At 47.7% G+C, this 19,515-nt stretch overlaps 1 pseudogene; it reads right to left on the reverse strand.

Annotated features, from left to right (window-relative positions):
* Positions 1-16,740: 16,740 nt before the first annotated feature.
* On the reverse strand, positions 16,741-17,538 carry LOC149062989 (large subunit ribosomal RNA; annotated as a pseudogene; the record flags this gene model as incomplete).
* Positions 17,539-19,515: the final 1,977 nt, after the last annotated feature.

The raw sequence follows: 19,515 nt of genomic DNA on the forward strand, positions 1-19,515 counted from the left end.
CGGACGACGTTAGTGTGAGAAGCCTCTTAGCGACTGGCCCAAGGGCGCAGCCGGGCGGGGTCACCACGGCAAGGTGGGCTCTCGTCGACCCCGAGTAGATAGGGACAGTGAGAATCTCGTTAATCCATTCATGCGCGTCACTAATTAGATGACGAGGCATTTGGCTAGTATCAGTCGTCCGCCCCGACGATGAACGGTTATCAGCCGCTCACCGACATAATGGGACAGAATCGGCTTACCCTGATAGCCGGAATGGAGAAAGAGGCAGATCTCGGGCAAGCCGAGTATCATCACTTACTAACCTACCGGGAAGCAAGTGGGATAGTTCAGAGGGAGAGGAATGGGCGTTAAGGGAAAGAGTTCAAGGAAGGTGGGTCAAGGAGGCCCACGGTTGTTGCGGTCTTCACCGGGCGTGCTACCCGACTCCGACCCGCACGTAAGTGTCCGTTCCTTTGTTGAAAGTTTGCCAGTTGGCGTGTGTCCCCCGGAGGACCCGCGTGACGAGGCCAGCCAGGAGACCACTGCTCAACCCAAGCGATCTGAGCTCTCGAAAACTCTCGGGAACCCAGACGCCACGCCATGTTAGGGTGGCGGCGACCGTTTGTACGTCGGTCGATAGGTGTCGGGCGCGGATCGCGGCCTTTAGATCCGCTCGGTCCGCATACTTGCGGACTTTATTAGTGTGCCATACTTCAGGTCCTACGCCAGAGACGACTTGTACATCGCATATAACGGAGACACGGCCTCTTACCTCGTCGCTAATCGTTGCGACGATATCCGGCTTCATGTTACCGCCATGCAGCTTATAGCGGTGTTCGCATTCAATTTCGTACCTTTTATCACGCAGACCACCTGTAATACGTTTTACTAGGCAGTCGTGTCGCAACACGCGTCCCTCGTGCGTGCGCGGGCATATCTGTGAGATATGGGCAAGCGTCTCCGACGGAGCTCCACAGGCCCGACAGTTAATCGGACCAGCTTTACCCCGGTTTACCCGCTTGCGAGTCGGCAGCGCATTTATTCTTATCCGGTTGTAAGCTTTGAAGTCCGATGACGGTATGCCATTCGGCCTTCGCAGCCACGACACGGATGCCGACTCCTCAGAACATAGCTTCAGTTCTGAGCCATCCACGCTCGCATACAAGTTCTGCATATGACTCCGCTTGGAACAGTGAGCCTCGAGAGCCCGACGAGAACGAGCGAGAGCTTTTGGCCCGTGCAGCCGAAAAGCTTCGCGAACTGCCGGAACCCCCGAGTTTCCAAGACGAGTGAGTCTTTTAACGCGATTATTAGGAACGAAATCCGGAACACCCAAGCCCCCCGCCGATGTTGGCGAGTGAATGTACGCGTCTGGGCACGAAGTGGGTAAGTCAAGCCAACGCCTAACGGCGCGACGTGTCTCGAAAGAGAGAGACCGTAGCTTTTGAACAGAGGTCACCGAAAACGTCAGTCCATGAATGAACTTCGGTATCAGATAGTCCCTCGCGATTGTTAATCGCATTTGCGATTTCATCGGCTCCGAAGAGATCCGATTCAACGCTGCCACATACGCCGCGCTATCGAAGACATCGATTTGACTGCCTGTAAACCCTACACCCAGGTACCGCCATAGAGAAGACACGGAAAGTGTCGGAAGAGCTGTCCCCGCAAGCGAGTAGACTTCCCCGACGGTCTTTACCTTGCCATCCCGTCCGGAGGGCACAAGAGTGAGCGTCGCACACTTCGTTGGATTTACCCTTAGACCGGTTACCTCCAACCTACGAGTGAACGCTTCGCACGCCTGACGCAAGCCTGCCGGCGTTTCCGCCACAAGGATCACATCGTCCGCAAAAGCAATCGCATTCACCCTGGTTTGACCCAGAGAGTAACCTACGGAATCTGGTATTGCTCGTAGACCGGTGTCTACTACCAGATTGAACAAAAAGGGAGACAAAGGGTCTCCCTGTCTAACGCCACTTCGCGGACAAATGCCCCGCGAACACTGCCCGCTCACCTGTATTATTGTCTCGGATCGTTGGTACGTGCTGCGAATATACTCGACAAAACGCGGGTCGAGACCCACTCCTTGCATCGCAGATGTAATGGACAAATGAGACACTGTATCGAACGCCTTCGACAAGTCGAGGGACGCGAGACACAGGCCTTTCCGGGACGAGCGCGAATCCTTCAACACCGAGTCGAGGAGGAAAAGATTTTCCGCCACGCCGTCGGCGCGTCTGAAAGCGCGCTGCCTGGAGTCCACCAGAGACAATCTTTCCAGGCGCTTGGCAAGTATTCGATGATAATGCCGGATGGCTATCGACGCGATCGAGATCGGCCTATAGTTGCCCGGGCTATCGGGGTTGCCCTTCTTTGCCACGAAGATTGTACGGGACCTCACCAGCTTTTCTGGGAGTGAACCGCACGCGTTAAACATATTGAAGACACCGGCTATCAAGTTACAGGGGAGACGTCGCCATAACCGAGCCGGAAATCCGTCCGGCCCGGGAGCTGTTGTTGCGCTCGGGAGGGAATCGATCACCTCCTGTGGGGTTATGGGCTCTAGTACTGTTACCAATCGGGGGTTGCCTTCGGTAGCCAATGGCTCGGCGGTCGGGGTCTGGGGTTGAGATTCTACTACGCCTTCAATTATAGGCACCCAGAATTTAAGCATCTCATCGGTTCTCGGTATGTTAACCTTAGAGTCGATCCCCGTTAGAACACGATCAGCAACAGTACCGGGTTTGAGCCTCCAGTCTGTGACGTTCCTCCTGTAACTATTTGCCTTCAATACTTTTGTTATGGTCGCGGGCCTGCGTCTATCGCTATGCCCAGCGACGGGGTTCTTCCCCGCCGATCGCCCTCCCGGTTTTGTTACTCGGGAGTTTTTGCCGTATTCTATATACCACGCCGCTATTTCGTGGTTCGGACTTTCAGACTCCACGGCTAGACGCCGAGCCGCGCTAAGGAGCTTCTCTGCTCCATGACCAGACACAGTGGCTAGCAACTCCACTGCCTGTTGGCTGGCTTTAGAAGCCAGACTCAAGTGATCTAATCTATCAACTTGGTCATGCGCGGCCGCGCTATCATCATTGCCCATCGGCCCGTCTTCCACCTCCTCAGTAATCGGTAGCATCGAATCTCCTTCAGCGTTAGGAGTAGCTGTAAGGGTACCTCGAAGGCCAGCGAGAAACAACGCGACTAGGTCGCGGTGCTCTCCGGTCTTCCTACGCCCCTTGATTGACTCAAGGGTACGCCCCTTGTGCGATTTAAACAGCTCGCGGTTGATTCCGCTCGATGCTATGCCTCCGAAGACGAGTTTGGCTTCAGACAATGCGAGGAGTCTTCGTTCCTCTTGTGGCCAGCGGGCTTTCGCCCTATCGGTCACAATTTGGTCATTGGCCTGGGACCTGTGGGCACTACTAATATCTTAAAAGAGTCATAGTTACTCCTGCCGTTTACCCGCGCTTGCTTGAATTTCTTCACGTTGACATTCAGAGCACTGGGCAGAAATCACATCGCGTCAACACCCGTCCCGGGCCATCGCGATGCTTTGTTTTAATTAGACAGTCGGATTCCCCTGGTCCGTGCCAGTTCTGAGTTGACCGTTACATGGCGGTCGATCCGGCTACGCGGCCGACGGCGCGGCGGCCGTACCGCCCGGTGACGGCGGACCGACACCGGGGCGGACGGCCGGCCGCGACGCGGCCAGCGACCGAAGCTCGGTGGTTCCACGGTCGGCGGACGGCGACGAGCCCGCGACCGCCTCGAGGCTCCCGGTCCGGAGACCGGGCGCACGGGCGACGGCCGGGGTGTCGCCAGCACCGCCTACGCTTCTACGACGACCCGAACCCGATCCGCCACGCTCCTCAGAGCCAATCCTTATCCCGAAGTTACGGATCGGTTTTGCCGACTTCCCTTACCTACATTATTCTATGCGGCTAGAGGCTGCTCACCTCGGAGACCTGCTGCGGATATCGGTACGAACCGACGCGAAGACTCCGCGTGGCCCTCTCTCGAATTTTCAAGGTCCGCGTGGGGGTCACGGACACCGCCGCAACGAGCGGTGCTCTTCGCGCTCGCGTCCCTATCGCCCGGCTAGAGGATTCCAGGGACGTACAACGCTCACAGAGAAAAGAGAACTCTTCCCGGACCCCCCGGCGGCTTCTTTGAGTTCATTCCGGTCGCCCGGACGAGACAAAAGAGCCCCGAACACTAGGGAGCGGTTCCGCGTCGGGTTCCGGAATACGGACCGGATTCCCTCTCGCCCCATGGGCGATTCGAAAACGCCTTCGCCCGTGGTACGAGGATCTCTCCCCGGGCTTAGGATCGACTGACTCTTGGACAACGGCTGTTCACAAGAAACCCTTCTCCACGGCAGCCCCCGAGGGCCCCTCGAGTATTTGCTACTACCACCAAGATCTGCACCGACGGCGGCTCCAGGCGGTCTCGCGACCTGCCCTTCGACGCACACCGCCGCGCCATCCTACTCGTCGGGGCTTGCCGGGACCGGCCGCCGCGAGCGACGACCGGCCCCACTGTGCCGCCGACGGCCGAGTATAGGCACGACGCTCCAGCGCCATCCATTTTCAGAGCTAGTTGCTTCGGCAGGTGAGTTGTTACACACTCCTTAGCGGATTCCGACTTCCATGGCCACCGTCCTGCTGTCATCAGCAACCAACGCCTTTCATGGTCTCTGAATACGCGTCGATTTCGGCGCCTTAACTCGGCGTTCGGTTCATCCCGCAGCGCCAGTTCTGCTTACCAAAAATGGCCCACTAAGCGCCTAGGGTTCCGTCGCCGGCTTCGCACGCGGTTCACGCGGTGTACCAGGTAAAGCCGGCGATCTCACCCATTTATAGTTTGAGAATAGGTTGAGGTCGTTTCGGCCCCAATGTCCTCTAATCATTCGCTTTACCGTATGAGACATCCTCCGTGTTACGAGCGGGTTGTTACCGCGCCGTACAGCGCGGAGTCCCACCGGCGTCCGTACGCCCGCGAACGGGCGGGACACATCGGCGCCAGCAATCCTGAGGGAAACTTCGGATGGAACCAGCTACTAGATGGTTCGATTAGTCTTTCGCCCCTATACCCAGCTCAGACGATCGATTTGCACGTCAGAATCGCTGCGGACCTCCATCAGGGTTAACGCGGGAAAGCGCTCGGGAAAACCCGCTGTTTTATTTGTTGACGCCAACCAGGTGTCAACGTAATATAATATTTTCGACACGTTGGCAATACAATTTTTTACAGCAGCAGAGTCTCTGCCATGACTCAGCTGTAGGCTTTTCAAATGGTATGCTATTAGAGGATAGTCCTGTGGCAGCTGTTCCTGGTAACAACATTCTTCTAGAGCTTTACGGAACTGCTTACATGGCCTAAGGTAAGAAAGTTTTAATAAACGAACGATAACTTCTGACTAACTTTATCAGTCATCCAAATAATACTTACGTTCTCTCTTCATATTCATCACTGTCCCAATGTGTTTTGCAATGATGTGGCAAATAATTATTTCTTCTTTTTTGAAAGATTTTTAAAATATTTTTCCCCCTAAACACTACGCAGTGCAATAAGATCCCTATCTGATCACACAGGCTATTAGTTGGGGTATATCGGAGCGTATGTACACCGTCAGAAATGACCGTGCGTACGCATGTTTTAGTTCTTGCCGCACACTCAACGTTTCCGCTCGGGCATTTAGCGTTTTTTTTCGGATTTTTAAGCGTTTTATTATTGTTCAGCACTTCTTTATCTACTTTATGGCTTTTTAAAATTTATTTTTAAAGCGTTTATTAGGTTTGTTTTTAATCGTTGTACGGGCGGCCGTATTAGCGCATATTCATGCCGATCAGTTTTAAAACGTTTCCGCTCGGGCATTTTACGTTTTTTATCGGATTTTTAAGCGTTTTATTATTGTTCAGCACTTCTTTATCTACTTTTTGGCGTTTTTAAACTTATTTTTAAATCGTTTATTAAGTTTGTTTTAAATCGTAGTACGGGCGGCCGTATTAGCGCATATTCATTCCGATCGCATTTAAAACGTTTTCGCTCGGGCATTTGGCGTTTTTCTTCGGATTTTTAAGCGTTTTATTATTGTTAATTACCTCTACACCTACGGTATGGCGATTTTAAATAATTTTTTTAAAATCATGTTCTTAAGCGAATTACGGGTGGCGCGTAATTATCCCGTGTGCCTTTAAAACGTCTTCGCTCGGGCATTTAACGTTTTTTTTATTTATAAGCAACTCTTTATCTAATGTATGGCGTTTTTAAATTAATTTTTTAAGCGTGCTTTAAGTGTTTTAATTTATCGTATGAAGACCCGTCCGTATTAGCGTGTATTCAGGCCGAATATCGTACGGTTACCGCATGATGCCAGTTACTCGGACTTGCTGCGGTAGTCACACCCTCATCACATACCAATTATACAGTTATCCCTAAAAACGTATTCACAGGATAGCAGACTACCTACCCTTTGCAGGGATGTATTTTTTATAGCTGTAGGGACTACATACAGTTTTTTTTAAGGATTTTCCAAACATGATATATCATACGGTTGCCGCATGATGCCATTTACTCGGACTTGCTGTTGTGATCACCCTCTCATCACTAACCAATTAAAAAGTGATCCCTAAAAACGTATTAACAGGATAGCAGACAAATTTAAAGAAGACATAAAAAATTAATTTAAAATTAATAACGTTAATATGGACGGGTCTTAATACGCTTAATGAAAACTCTTAAAACACGCTTAAAAAAATGATGTATTGTAGAATGAGGGGTTCTGAATAACTAATAAATAATATTGGATAAAAAAAGCTACATACCTGAGAGTAAATGTGTAATAGGCGCCTGGCTTTAATACACAATAATGCATTCGGGCCGTAATTCGATTAAAAAAATATCAAAGAATGATTTAAAAACGGTATATGGTTGATTGAGGTGATCTAAGCATTAATATGACGCTTACAAAACGAACAAAAATGTTTAAGCGCTGGAGCGTAATCGTTGAGCACTGTGATATTAGAGTCAATATATTGAGACTGTGTAATAAGATAAGAACCCAATTGCGATGCGTAGTGTCGAGGAACAAAGGATTTTAAAAATCTTTCAAAACTGAAGAAATAATTATTTGCCACATCATTGCAAAACAGATTGGGACAGTGAGGAATATTACGATAGGACAATGTTGCATAGTTGTAATGTATTTTTGCTGTCACGTATGCCGTGAATGGTAACCGATAACTAAAAAAATAACACGCCTTTTGTTTTGTAGCTAGACAGGTCTTACACGCCACGCGTAACGGCACGGCAATAAATAAAACGGAAACCCGCCTTCAATTCCGCGAATTCGCAGATTGGTCCTCGTGAGTTTTCGACACGATTTCAAATAGTAACTTTGCGAGTCTCAGGCCGATCGGCTTGCTACGTCGGACTCTTATAGAAAATCGAAAAAAAAACATAAATGCTTATATGGCACTAGTCGCTACGACCAATATTTCCCTTGTTTTCCGAGACGGAAAAAGTTCAAAAACCGACAACTGCTAATTCACATGACCGTAACTGCGGTCCGTAACCATCCCCGGTGTTTCGAATTTCAGCGTGCATCGTTCCATCCTCCATTTTCCCAAAACGTTGTCCCCGTGAAAAGGTCTACGGACGAAATTCGCAGGATTCAGGTCCACCTGTTGATTCGAAAAATGTCTTATCGGTCGTTGCCGCCGCCGCCGCCACGGTCAATCGCTGCTCGGCCGGCGTTCAATTCGAAAATCGAAGACCGACTCACGGGGACACGGTCGGGGAATTCGCGGGATTGAAGTTTTAAAAGCGATCGGCATGAATACGCGCTAATACGCGCCACCCGTAATACGATTAAAAACAAATTTAATAAACGTTAAAAAATAAATTTAAAAATGCCATACTTAAGTTAAAGAGCTACTGAAAAATAAAAAAACGCTTAAAAATTTGAAAAAAAAAATGCTAAATGCCCGAGCGATAACGTTTTAAAGGCGCCCGGAATGAATACCGGCTAATACGCGCCATCCGTAATACGACTAAAAACATGATTTAAAACAAATTAATAAACGTCTAAAAAATTAATTAAAAACGCCATACAGTAGACAAAGAGGTGCTGAACAATAAGAAAACGCTTAACAATCCGAAAATAACCGCTAAATGCCCGAGCGAAAACGTTTTAAAGGCGCCCGGAATGAATACCGGCTAATATACGATTAAAAACATGTTTTAAAACTAATTTAATAAACGCTTAAAAAATAAATTTAAAAATGCCATACTTAAGTTAAAAAGCTGCTGAAAAATAAAAAAAACGCTCAAAAATCTGAAAAAAAACGCAAAATGCCCGAGCGAAAACGTTTTAAATACGCCCGGCGTTAATACGCCCCGGCCGTGATACGTTTAAGAACATGATTTAAAAAAAATTTAAAAAAGGCTTAAAAAATTAATTTAAAATCGTCATACAAGAGATAAAGCATTGCTTAACAATAATAAAATGCTTAGAAATACGAAAAAAAACTCTAAATGCCGGAGCGAAAACGTTTTAAAGGCGGCCGCCAAGAATACGCGTTAATACGCGCCGCCCTTAATACGTTATATACTAATCACAGTTTTTAAGCTCACTGACTTCACCGAACTTCGCGCGCTATACACCACTAGAAGCGTCTTGTCGAGACGAATGTTTTGGTGAATAATACACAAAAAGCGAAGCCGAAATACTGCTTTAAGATGAAGTTCACTCGGGAGCTAATGTTCACTGTACGGCGTCCGGTCGCTAGTGAAGAATATGGACATTCAATACCAACTGTGTGACGGAGAGGGGAACTGTTACGGTCCGTCATTATTAACATGTATTGATGCCGGGCGTTTATACACATTTACGCTTGGGCATTTAGGATTTTTATTCAACTTTTCAAGTGTTTTTTTTATTGATAAGCACCCCTCATTCTAACGCATAGCATTTTTTAATTGTTTTTTTAAACGTTCTTTAATAGTTTTTTTGTAGCGTATTAAGGCTTGTCCGTAATAGCGTGTATTAATGCCGGGCGCCTTTAAAACATTACGCTCAGGCGTTTAGCTTTATTATTCAGTTTTATAAGCTTTTTCTTATTGATGAGCACCCTCCATTCTACCGTATAGCGTTTTTAAATATTTTTTTAATAGTGTTTTAAGCGTTTTTATTATGTGTATTACGGCCCGTCAGTATTAGCGTGTATTCATGCCTGGCGTTAATACCGCATTTACGCTCGGGCATTTAGCGTTTTTATTCGATCACACCCGACGATCTACACGTCACCCGAGAAATGTGCCCGGGGAAGGACGACCGCACTGTCGCACGTATGTCCAATGTTCGAAACCTTAATTCAAATTATATATTAATGCCGCCTTCAACCCGTTACTTCCCCGAATTTTGTCCCCGTGAAACGGACACGGGTCTCGGTCGCGGGCGATCGGCTCGGCTTGCCGGCAACAACTTTAACGTTACGTAATCAATCTGGAGATAAGTAATTTTTGAATCAACAGGTGTGACTTCAATCTCGGTAATGTCTTACACACGGGGACAATATATCGGGGAAGTAGAGAATTGAAGTGTACACGGTGAAATTCAAAATACAGTGTAAGGATACTGTAGCGTCCCAGCATACAGGAGGACAAACGACTGGTGTTGAGGTAGATGGATTGGGTGTAATAAGTATAACAACTTAATTTGTGATTAATTTATTAGATATTTATTTGATTACTATGTAAATAAAACACTTTTACTGCACAAAATGATTTGGTTGTAAAATATTCTAAGTCCGAATAATTAAATTGGACTGGTGTCTGGCGTGAAGGTGCTTGTTCTGACTCTGGTGGCTCACGTCTGAATTGGGTCTTATCGGGGCTCTCCTATATAGTCCAGATAGTCCTACTCTTTGCATTTCCTCTCCTATCGATAAGATACGTATGTGACATGTGTCCATGGTCGAGTCGTGCAAAAGCGTACGCGTGTATTATTTTAATATCGCAGCTTCCCACGCCCATGCGACCGGTCGGTCCACATCCTGGTTATTCGCGATACGTAATCTCCATAACCCGACGACATTCATCATATCTCTAGATACGCCTGCCAAGACTACGATTTCATATTTAATATTTCGTATATCTAATTACTATAGTAATATTTTGGAAAGGCTAGAAGTTTGGCCTTCGATATAACTATTGAGGTCCTACACAATAGATTTGGTTGGCGAATTCATACGCCCCAGGGTCACTTATACATATCTACGTGTATATGCGTGTTTAGATGTCTCAGCGGGACGTCAGTACATAGCAATACGTACCTACTACCTAGTCCTCACGAATATCCGTTTACGTTTTGTGAACTTTTTCCGTCTTCAATAAGTCGAGAAATACCGGTCGTATCGCTTAGCACCCGAGTTGCGTTTATGATTTATTTTCGATGTTCTACCACATATCGAAATTTCGGGACGATCGGTCGAGGAACAAGCGAGTTGATATAAAAAATACATCGATAATCTCACGGGGACACGGTCGGGGAATTCGCGGGATTGAAGGGTTTTTACGATCGCCGTCTTCGGGGTTGACTTCGGCAAGTCTCGAGGCATCGGATTCCATCGTCGCATACACGGAAATCGAATATTTGATTTACAGACCTATACCGCACACCGCGGCCAACGGTGATCACACCGGACGACCTACCCGTCGCCCGAGAAATGTGCCCGGGGAAGGACGACAGCACCGTCGCACGTATTTCCAATGTTCGACACCTTAATTCGTGATGTACCGCTACGTACCCCCGCAGTGGCCTTTTCACGGGGACAAAATTTGGGAAATTGTCAGATTGGGGTAATAAAATTAATTTTTTTACTTCGTCGTTTTCTCGGTTGTGTTCGGCTTCTTACAATCCTAATGCTGCGTTCATAAAATATGCCATTTTAGAATAACGCAAAAACCAACTTTTGTAAATCTTTATACGAATAGGTGAAATTAAAAGATGATTACGATAAAAATACAAACCAGAAAACGGCGTGGTCTTAGTGATAATACTAAACTTCAAACAACGAAATTCCCGAGATGGCATTTCTCTATGTCCTCGTTAGTCGAGCGATGAGTAGGGAAAAAAAAGTTCCGGGGTTGAGATGGCAAAGTAATATCATTTTCCCGATGTGGCAATCTCTAATTTGATCTGGCATTTCCTGTGGCATTCTGGAATTTTCGACTTCCGTGGAACAATTGGAACATTGTCAAGGGGAAATAGACTTTGGAACACTCACGGTGACATTTGACTTACTGAAGAACCGGCCCCTGAGAAAGTCAATTGCCATTTACCGTTTATTTATTAGAGTTACGCATGAGAGAATTTCGGATTGAGAGAGGTTGAAGTCAACTTAAAAACTTTTAGGGAAGCGAAATTTTGAGAAATCAATTTTCGGGAATATCAATATGGGCAGTACTCGTGAGTGGGTCACCGAGACTCTTTCTCGTAGACAATTGACTTAATCACGGGGGCACGGACAACCTCAACAGGGTCTTCTTTCCCCGCTAGATAGTAGATAGGGACACGAAGATTCCCGGGTTTGGTGCCTTGCGGCTACAACGGCGGACCTCACATTAGCGCTGTGCGCTAGTCGAGAGCCGCGGAGGTTCACGGTCGACGTGCGGCGGAGCTACCCGCCGACCACCGGCTGCGCGTCGTCTACGGACCACGAGCACCGGGCGGGGACTCCCGTTCCCACCGAAGTCGGGAGAGAGCACGCCCGTACCGTTCGGCTAAGGCGTGCACGTGCCCTTCGCCACCCCGGTCGGCTCGCGAGCTATCCTCATCGCTTCCCGTGTTTGGTCACGGGCAACCTTCGGTGCATATAGCCCCGCCGATAGGCTGGGTGAGCGCTAAGGAGTAATCTCACTCGGCAGCCTTCCCCTAGACCGAGCTGGGTCTGTTAACCACACAGTCGCTCCTGCGACAGCAACACCGAAACCAATCCGCCGCCGACCGCGCCTCGGCTGAGACCGGTGCGCGACCGACGATTAAGAACATGATTTAAAAAAATTTAAAAAAGGCTCAACAAATTAACTTAAAAATGCCATAAAGTAGATAAAGAGGTGCAGAACAATAATAAAACGCTTAAAAAAAATCTGAAAAAAAACGCTAAATGCTCGAAAGAAAACGTTTTATAGGCGATTGGCATGAATACGCGATAATACGGCCGCCCGTACGGTGGGCCCGGTCTGCGCCTCCTAGAGGCATCACCGAGTTTGCCAAGATCGGTGATCGACCCGCTCTTCACGAGGTCGCGGTCAGAACCTCCGACACCCTAGTCCCCGGAGGTTTCGGTGTGTCCGCCTCCCTGAGGCCTCTCCGAAGAGAGCGACCCGTTCTTCTCGAGGTCACGGTCAGAACCTCTGCAACGCCCTAATCCCCGAAGGTTTCGGTGCGTCCACACCCCAGGCGTCAGCCCCGACTGGCCAGTCCCTTTTAGTCGGCTTTTACGACAAGCAGGGAATACTGTGGCGGTATTCTGTCCTTGGCCCCAGCCACAGGGCCCAACTACTCGTCGTCCCTTGACGCGTGAGCACGCCCCGGTCAGGACGCGCTCGAGCGTGACCCTCCGCTTGTGCCACTTACGCCTTGCGTGCTCACCCGGGTCACCCCGAGTCTGTGCCTTTCACCTCCTGGTGAGGCGGCGTCCTGACCATAGTAGGTCCTACCTATCAGTTCTGTTTTTAAGACTTTTACTGCTAAAGGTTTGCAGAGCTTCGTAAGTTTTCCTTGTTGTTAGAAAAGCTCCTTTCTCCGGAGGCCAAGCCATTCCTTCTTCCGCCAGTGCGCGTGTGAGCTCCTCGCGATGTTCTCGCGTTCTTATACATGACAAAAGTCTCACTCCTCACACATCACATGCCTCACCGTCTCTGCTCCGTTACTGCATGCGCAGTTAGGGTTGTTTTGGAGCTTGAAGCTGTAGAGCTTGCTGCGGAAATCTCCGTGTCCGGTTAAGAACTGTGTGGTATAGTGATCTAACTCAAGTGGCAGTTTGCATCGGTAAGCCACGTCTGGTATCATATATTTTGTCCACTCGCCTTTGTCTACTGAATCGTATGTATTTTGCCATTCTGTCATCAACGTGCCTAGTTCGTCGTTATATTGCTCATGTGTAATTTCGCCGGCTCTCAGTCTACATTTCCGCGCCACCCTTCTGACCTCAAGGTCGAGTGGGAGTACACCCGCCACAACCGAAAGGCAGTTGGTTGACGCAGTCCTGTAGCTGATCGTGATTGCCCTCAGTGGTTCTCTTTGCATGCTTCCTAGGGCTGCAATACCCTTCTTTAGGGTGCACCCTCCGTCGGCCCATATCTCTGATGCGTACGTTATACGCGGAAGAAAGACTGCTTCGTACACTACTTTGGCTGCCGCTCGGCGCATGCCCCAATTTGCCGACGTCATTTGTCTAAGTCTGCGGTACATATCTTCGGATTTGTGCTTGAGGGACGACACATGGTCCCAAAAACTTTCTCTGGGGTCAAGTATGACTCCCAGGTACTTAGCTGTCGCACCAGCAACGATCCTTGGGTTGTTGTCACCCGTTCCAAAGCCGATCGAGTAGCCCGGTTTCAGTCCACCTTTTAGACTGAGTATCTGGCTTTTTGTTGGTGAGAACTCCAACTCAACAGCTTTAGCCTACACTTTGAGGCTGTCAAGATATTTCTCTATTCTGGCGTGTGCGGTGTTGGGTCTCGCCGCGGCCACCGTGAGCGCGATATCATCTGCGTAAAATACTATATTTGCCGTGTTGTCCAGTCGTATTTTGCTTATTTCTGTCATGGCGACTTTCCACAGTGTGGGGCCCAGCTGCGACCCTTGTGGACAGCCGCGTTCAATAGTCCTATTATATCTTTTGCCCTCTATGACTAGGCTTGCTGTCCTGTTTTCTAGGTAACTTTTGATTAGTCTTATTGTCCTGAGCGACGCACCAAGAGTGTCAAGTCTGGACAAGAGCGGGTGCCAACCGACGTTGTCGAAGGCACCAGTGATGTCGAGAAATACTCCAAACCCGTGCCTGCCGCTGCTGCCCTTAACCCAGTCGTATAGGGACTTCATGGCCGTGATGGTTGATTTGCCCGGCACGAAGCCATGTTGCTGGATGTAGCTGTTTAAATCGGTTTCCCTCTCAAGGTCTTGAATGATCAAAGTTTCGAGTGCCTTTGCCAGTGTAGGTAGAAGGCTGATAGGCCAGTAGTATATATTTGTATGTTCACAGCCAGCTTTTCCACGGTAATTTTTTTTTTTCAAGGGGAAAATTCTCCCTTGGAGCACTCTGATTTACCGCGTAACACAATACGGTGATTACACAAGATTGTCCACCTATTTGCGCCTTACACAAAAATATTTACCGTATCAACTATTTTTCCCCGTTTTTTAAAATTTTTTCAATCAAATATTTTTATAAAAATTATATTTCAAGTAAAGAACACAAATTATTTAATAAACTTTTTTTATTTTGTTCAATAAAATTACACAAGTTTTCTTACTTCTCTAGTAAAAGGTACATATTCTACAATACGATCATGAATTAACAAACAATAAGCAGTTACACCTGTAAGAGATTCCGATGCTTCAATTTCCAATTGAACATCCACTGCTGAGGCTGTTGCCGAATCATTCTGTTTTGAAGTATCAATAACTATAATGGGTGCGTTCGATAGAAAAGTAGATGGACTCAATATAGGGTTCCGTATACTTTTTTCGTAATACGATTCTTGAAACGATGTATACATATCATATAATAATGTAAAATTATTTTTTGAAAAATCTAAATTCAAATTATCATACGGATATGCAATCGAGTTTAGAAATACTTTAACGTTCGTTAGATTACAATGGTCGAATATACTACAATCTTTTGTTAGTGTATTTTTACGACCTTTTTGTAATCCAATTATAATAAATCGTGGTTTTTCTAATTTTGAAGCGGTTTTCAAGTTCCATACTACTTTTTTAGTAGTCCCGAGTTCAGGATATTCAAAAGTTTCAAAAGATCTAAAAGGAATAAACAAACTTTTTTCTTTTTCTACAAGTTTCAATAACTTTAACCTTTCTTCATCATCAACAGTAATATGCGGAACCTTCCAGACTATTTTATTTAATACAACTTTACCTGAAGCAGCAACTATATCACTGGAGCCTGGAGCCGTTCTTTGCCCAGCTGAACGCTTTTCCCCATTTATTAACGTTGATGTAGCCAGCAAAAGCTTCAAGCTTTGCGGACCTTATTTGTGCGAAATATGCGTTTCGTGCTTGGTTATAAGCCGGTCTGTTAGTCCTATGGAGGCCCAGTCTCCTCATGCGTTCTAAAGCCTTCTTGGCACTGGTGAGTTCAGGTGTCCACCATGGCTGTTTGCCTGCTCTCCGGCCTGCTGTTTTGATTGTTGGCATAGAGTCTGCAGCTGCATTCTGTATTGCCTTGACTATAGATCGGGCATGCGTGTCTATATTGGGACTGTTTATATTAGCACTATGGTGGCACAGTCGCGTGACGAACTTGGCCCAATCGGCCCGTTTAGTGTTATATCTGTGTGATACCTCCATCGGGGATCTGTCTATTTCGAGGTCTATTGTATAGGTTAGCACATTATGATCGCTGTCGGTCACATCATGAATTGACCAGCCCTGTACTGAGTTCGCGGTTTGGGGCGTAGCAAGGGTGACATCGATATTCGACGAACCCATACCCTCCCGGTCATATGTTTGGAGGTTGCTTTCTGTGTTTACGACTGTTAGACCAAAATCTTCAATTAGGTCGACGGTTTGTTTTCCGCGGTCATTCGTGTTATCGCAGTGCCATAATGGAGAGTGGCCATTTACGTCGGCGCCAATAACGGTTCTATTTTCTCTATCGAGTACGGTCCTTAATTTTGTTATGAAGTTGTGGGTCGGCACGTTATACTTAAAATATGCCGACACCACCGTGATCGCATCAGCATCGCATCGTGAGAGCGATGAGGACAGTACTGGTTCGAATGATATTTCACTGTCCCTTTCCTCCTCTGGTGAATGGGGACAGTGTCGTCACCGTAGCCCTGCACACTGTGCATCACGGTCGCGTGGCTGACAAGCAGCAGTCTACTCCGAAATTCCATGGAGGTGCGTAGCGAGACGTCGAACGGTTTTGACAAAAAAAAAATAGCGCCCGTCGCCCGGACCTGCGGGCCAGTCGACCGCGACCGAACCACGAACCTAACCTAACCTAGCCCGGTGTAGGCCGCGAGACCAACCCGAGAGAGACGATCACTGAACCGGTCGACCGGCGTGCGCTCCGCCCGGCAGGGTCACCGGGCACTCGGACGTCACGGCCGCGTGCCGAGGAAAAATTTTTATTTTCCGTCCGACCGCGGTCCGTCCGTCACCAGTCCCCCGGCCGATCCCCGGGGCCGAAAAAAAATCACCGCAAAACACACATGTCGCTGCGTAGCGGTACGGCGAAATGTTTTAAAAAAAAAAAAAGGCGCCCGCCGCGCGAACCGTATGCGTCAGTCGACCGCGACGGTGACCGCCCCCCGCCCGGTGTTGGCCGTGAGACCAACCCGAGAGAGACGACCACCGCGACTCGGTCGACCGACGCATGCGGTCCGCGCAGCTCGATACGTGCAATACATACAATGTCTGAACCTGCCTTTCCTCTCGTACTGGGCAGGATTACTATCGTAACGACTGCCGCCGTAAAGGCGGTTTCGATCGCGTGCGACCGTGCATCAGTAGAGTAAAACTAACCTGTCTCACGACGGTCTAAACCCAGCTCACGTTCCCTTAAGCGGGTTAACAATCCGACGCTTGGCGAATTTTGCTTCGCAATGATAGGAAGAGCCGACATCGAAGGATCAAAAAGCGACGTCGCTATGAACGCGCGCCACAAGCCAGTTATCCCGGTGGTAACTTTTCTGACACCTCTCGCTGAAAACTCTTCAGCGGACGAGAGGATCGAGAGGCCGATGCTTTCGCAGTCCCTACGCGTACTGAGCGTCCGGGATCAAGCCAGCATTTGCGCTTTTGCTCTACGCGAGGTTTCCGTCCTCGCCGAGCTGGCCTTAGGACACCTGCGTTATTTTTTGACAGATGTACCGCCCCAGTCAAACTCCCCACCTGGCGGTGTCCTCGGAATACGGATCACACCAGGACCCGGGCCCGCGGAAACGCCGTGCACGCGGACGGCGACTTTTGACGGCCGGCCGCACGCGCACGGACGCGGTCCGCGGTTTGACGCCCGGAGCCCTCGGCTGGTGCTTAACGCTACCGGAATATCAACCGCGGCCCGGCACGAACGGGCACAGGCCGACGGCCGGACGCACCCGCGTCCGGAACCGCGCGTTCCGCTCTACCGAGTAAGTGGGGAAACGATGCGAGTAGTGGTATTTCAAGGTCGACGGGGAGACGGACGGCCGAGACAGCCCGCCTGGACCCCCGACTCCCACTTATGCTACACCTCGGCATGTCTCCGAACAATGCCAGATTAGAGTCAAGCTCAACAGGTTAATCCTCCTCTCCAATTCGCACCTTTTCGGGCGGTCTGCAGACCGTCTCGAACGGTCCGAATTTCTCAAATCTAGATTGAATAATGACCGTTGTTAACGGTCTTTCATGACCGTTTTGAATGGTCTGTGATTTTTGTCAAGCTGAGTCATAAATTGGCTCTATTACTGTTTGTTTTGAACGGATCCTAGGCCGTTCTAAACTAACCACTGCGAACGGTCTAGGACATAGAATTATTTTTTATTTTTTCTCAGAGAATCACCGATTTGACGCTGATCACTGCGAACGGTCTCGGACATAGAATTATTTTTAATTTTTCTCAGAGGATGACCGATTTGACGCTGACCACTGCGAACGGTCTCGGACATAGAATTATTTTTTATTTTTTCTCAGAGAATCACCGATTTGACGCTGACCACTGCGAACGCTCTCGGACATAGAATTATTCTTTATTTTTTCCTAGGGAATGACAGATTTGACGCTGATCACTACGAACGGTCTTTATTCGAGGGAATTTTCGGACTTGGCATACGGGGACAGTCACATACAGTATACATTGCGAGAATTTCTGGCTTGAATGGTTTTTCGATTTTCCCTGGCATGAGACCGTCCGAAACGGTCTAAATCATGGGAACTCCTGGCTTCTCGGTCGATATCTGTCGCACGTCCACCGCGTCTTCGAGCTTGACTTTCGAGCATACCAGCCGGTCTGACGGCCCGGTTTCCTCGAGCAAAATCAAAAACCAGATTCTTCGACATCGCTTTTTCCGGATTTTTCCGTCTGACTCAGATGGGACGTTGAAATTGATAATCAAGCCCACAAACCCCGTGGACGTAGGACAAATACCCAACGTCAACCCTTGAATTTCCGTGAAATAGACCGTTCCCGGAGCCATTCCTTCGGTCGTTTACCCTTGTGTAATCGTTCAGCATGCGGCCGGAACTAACATATACTAATGCAAGGACGCCTTAAGACACTTAACAAATACGATTATAAAACGCTATTTGGTTGAACGAGGGGTGGAAACTAATATATAAAACGCTTAAAAAACTGAATAAGGAAGCGATTCTAGCGTAAACGTTAATGTGGGTGCTGAACTCGGCGATCGACTGCAAGTAACTGTGGAATCCGGGGAGGATCAATATTGGTACGGACTGGAGACGGCAAACGTTAGGCTAAAATACATTATAAACTATGAAACATGTATACCCGCAGAAAAGGCCGTGCCTAAGCGAGTTTTAGCAACGTCCGCAAGTTGAAAGAAAACGCTCCAGCTCTTATGATTTTCTTTCAGTTTTTTAAACATTGTTTTTATTGATCAGCAACCCTCATTCTACCGTATAAGATTTTTAATTTTTTTTTTAAGCGTTTTTAAGCGTATTACGGGCTGTTCTATTTATTTTTTTTTATTTAATATCAGGAACGCAAATTTAACAATATTATTTGATACTTACCTATAATTAATTGTTACATACTTATCTTGAAAAAATGCAATCCCCATGAGTCTTAACACCACACATGCTACTGACAATATGGGTGGTTAACGTTCCAGTTAAACGGAACTGAAGAAATGAATATATAGAAACTTCAATACCCAAGCTGAAGCTAGAGCGCGGTTTTGCCATTGATGAATATTGTGTAGCCATGTATTTCAAATTCGACGTCGATTATTTGCTAATTTCCACATCACCCAAGGGGTATAGCATATGATGCGCTTTTTTTAAATCTGGATTCGCTCTTCCAATACAGTTCCATCGAACCTGTCACGCAAACTGGACACGTAGTCTAGGTCGATGACGGCCGATGGATACTGTGCCACAATATCATTGTCTTTGATTTTGTCAATGGCCATTTCAGGTTTTGGAAAAACACTATATGGGATATTAGGGAAGAAGTCTTCAAAGCTAAAAGAAAATTACCAGTTAGTGAGATACATTGTTTGGAATGTAATTCAAGTGAGAAAAGTTATGTTTATTACTTACTGGCTATCAACATA

Source organism: Diuraphis noxia, unplaced genomic scaffold, assembly GCF_037042655.1.
Source record: "Diuraphis noxia isolate RWA-SAM2 unplaced genomic scaffold, SU_Dnox_SAM2 contig0001, whole genome shotgun sequence".
Taxonomy (NCBI): domain Eukaryota; kingdom Metazoa; phylum Arthropoda; class Insecta; order Hemiptera; family Aphididae; genus Diuraphis; species Diuraphis noxia.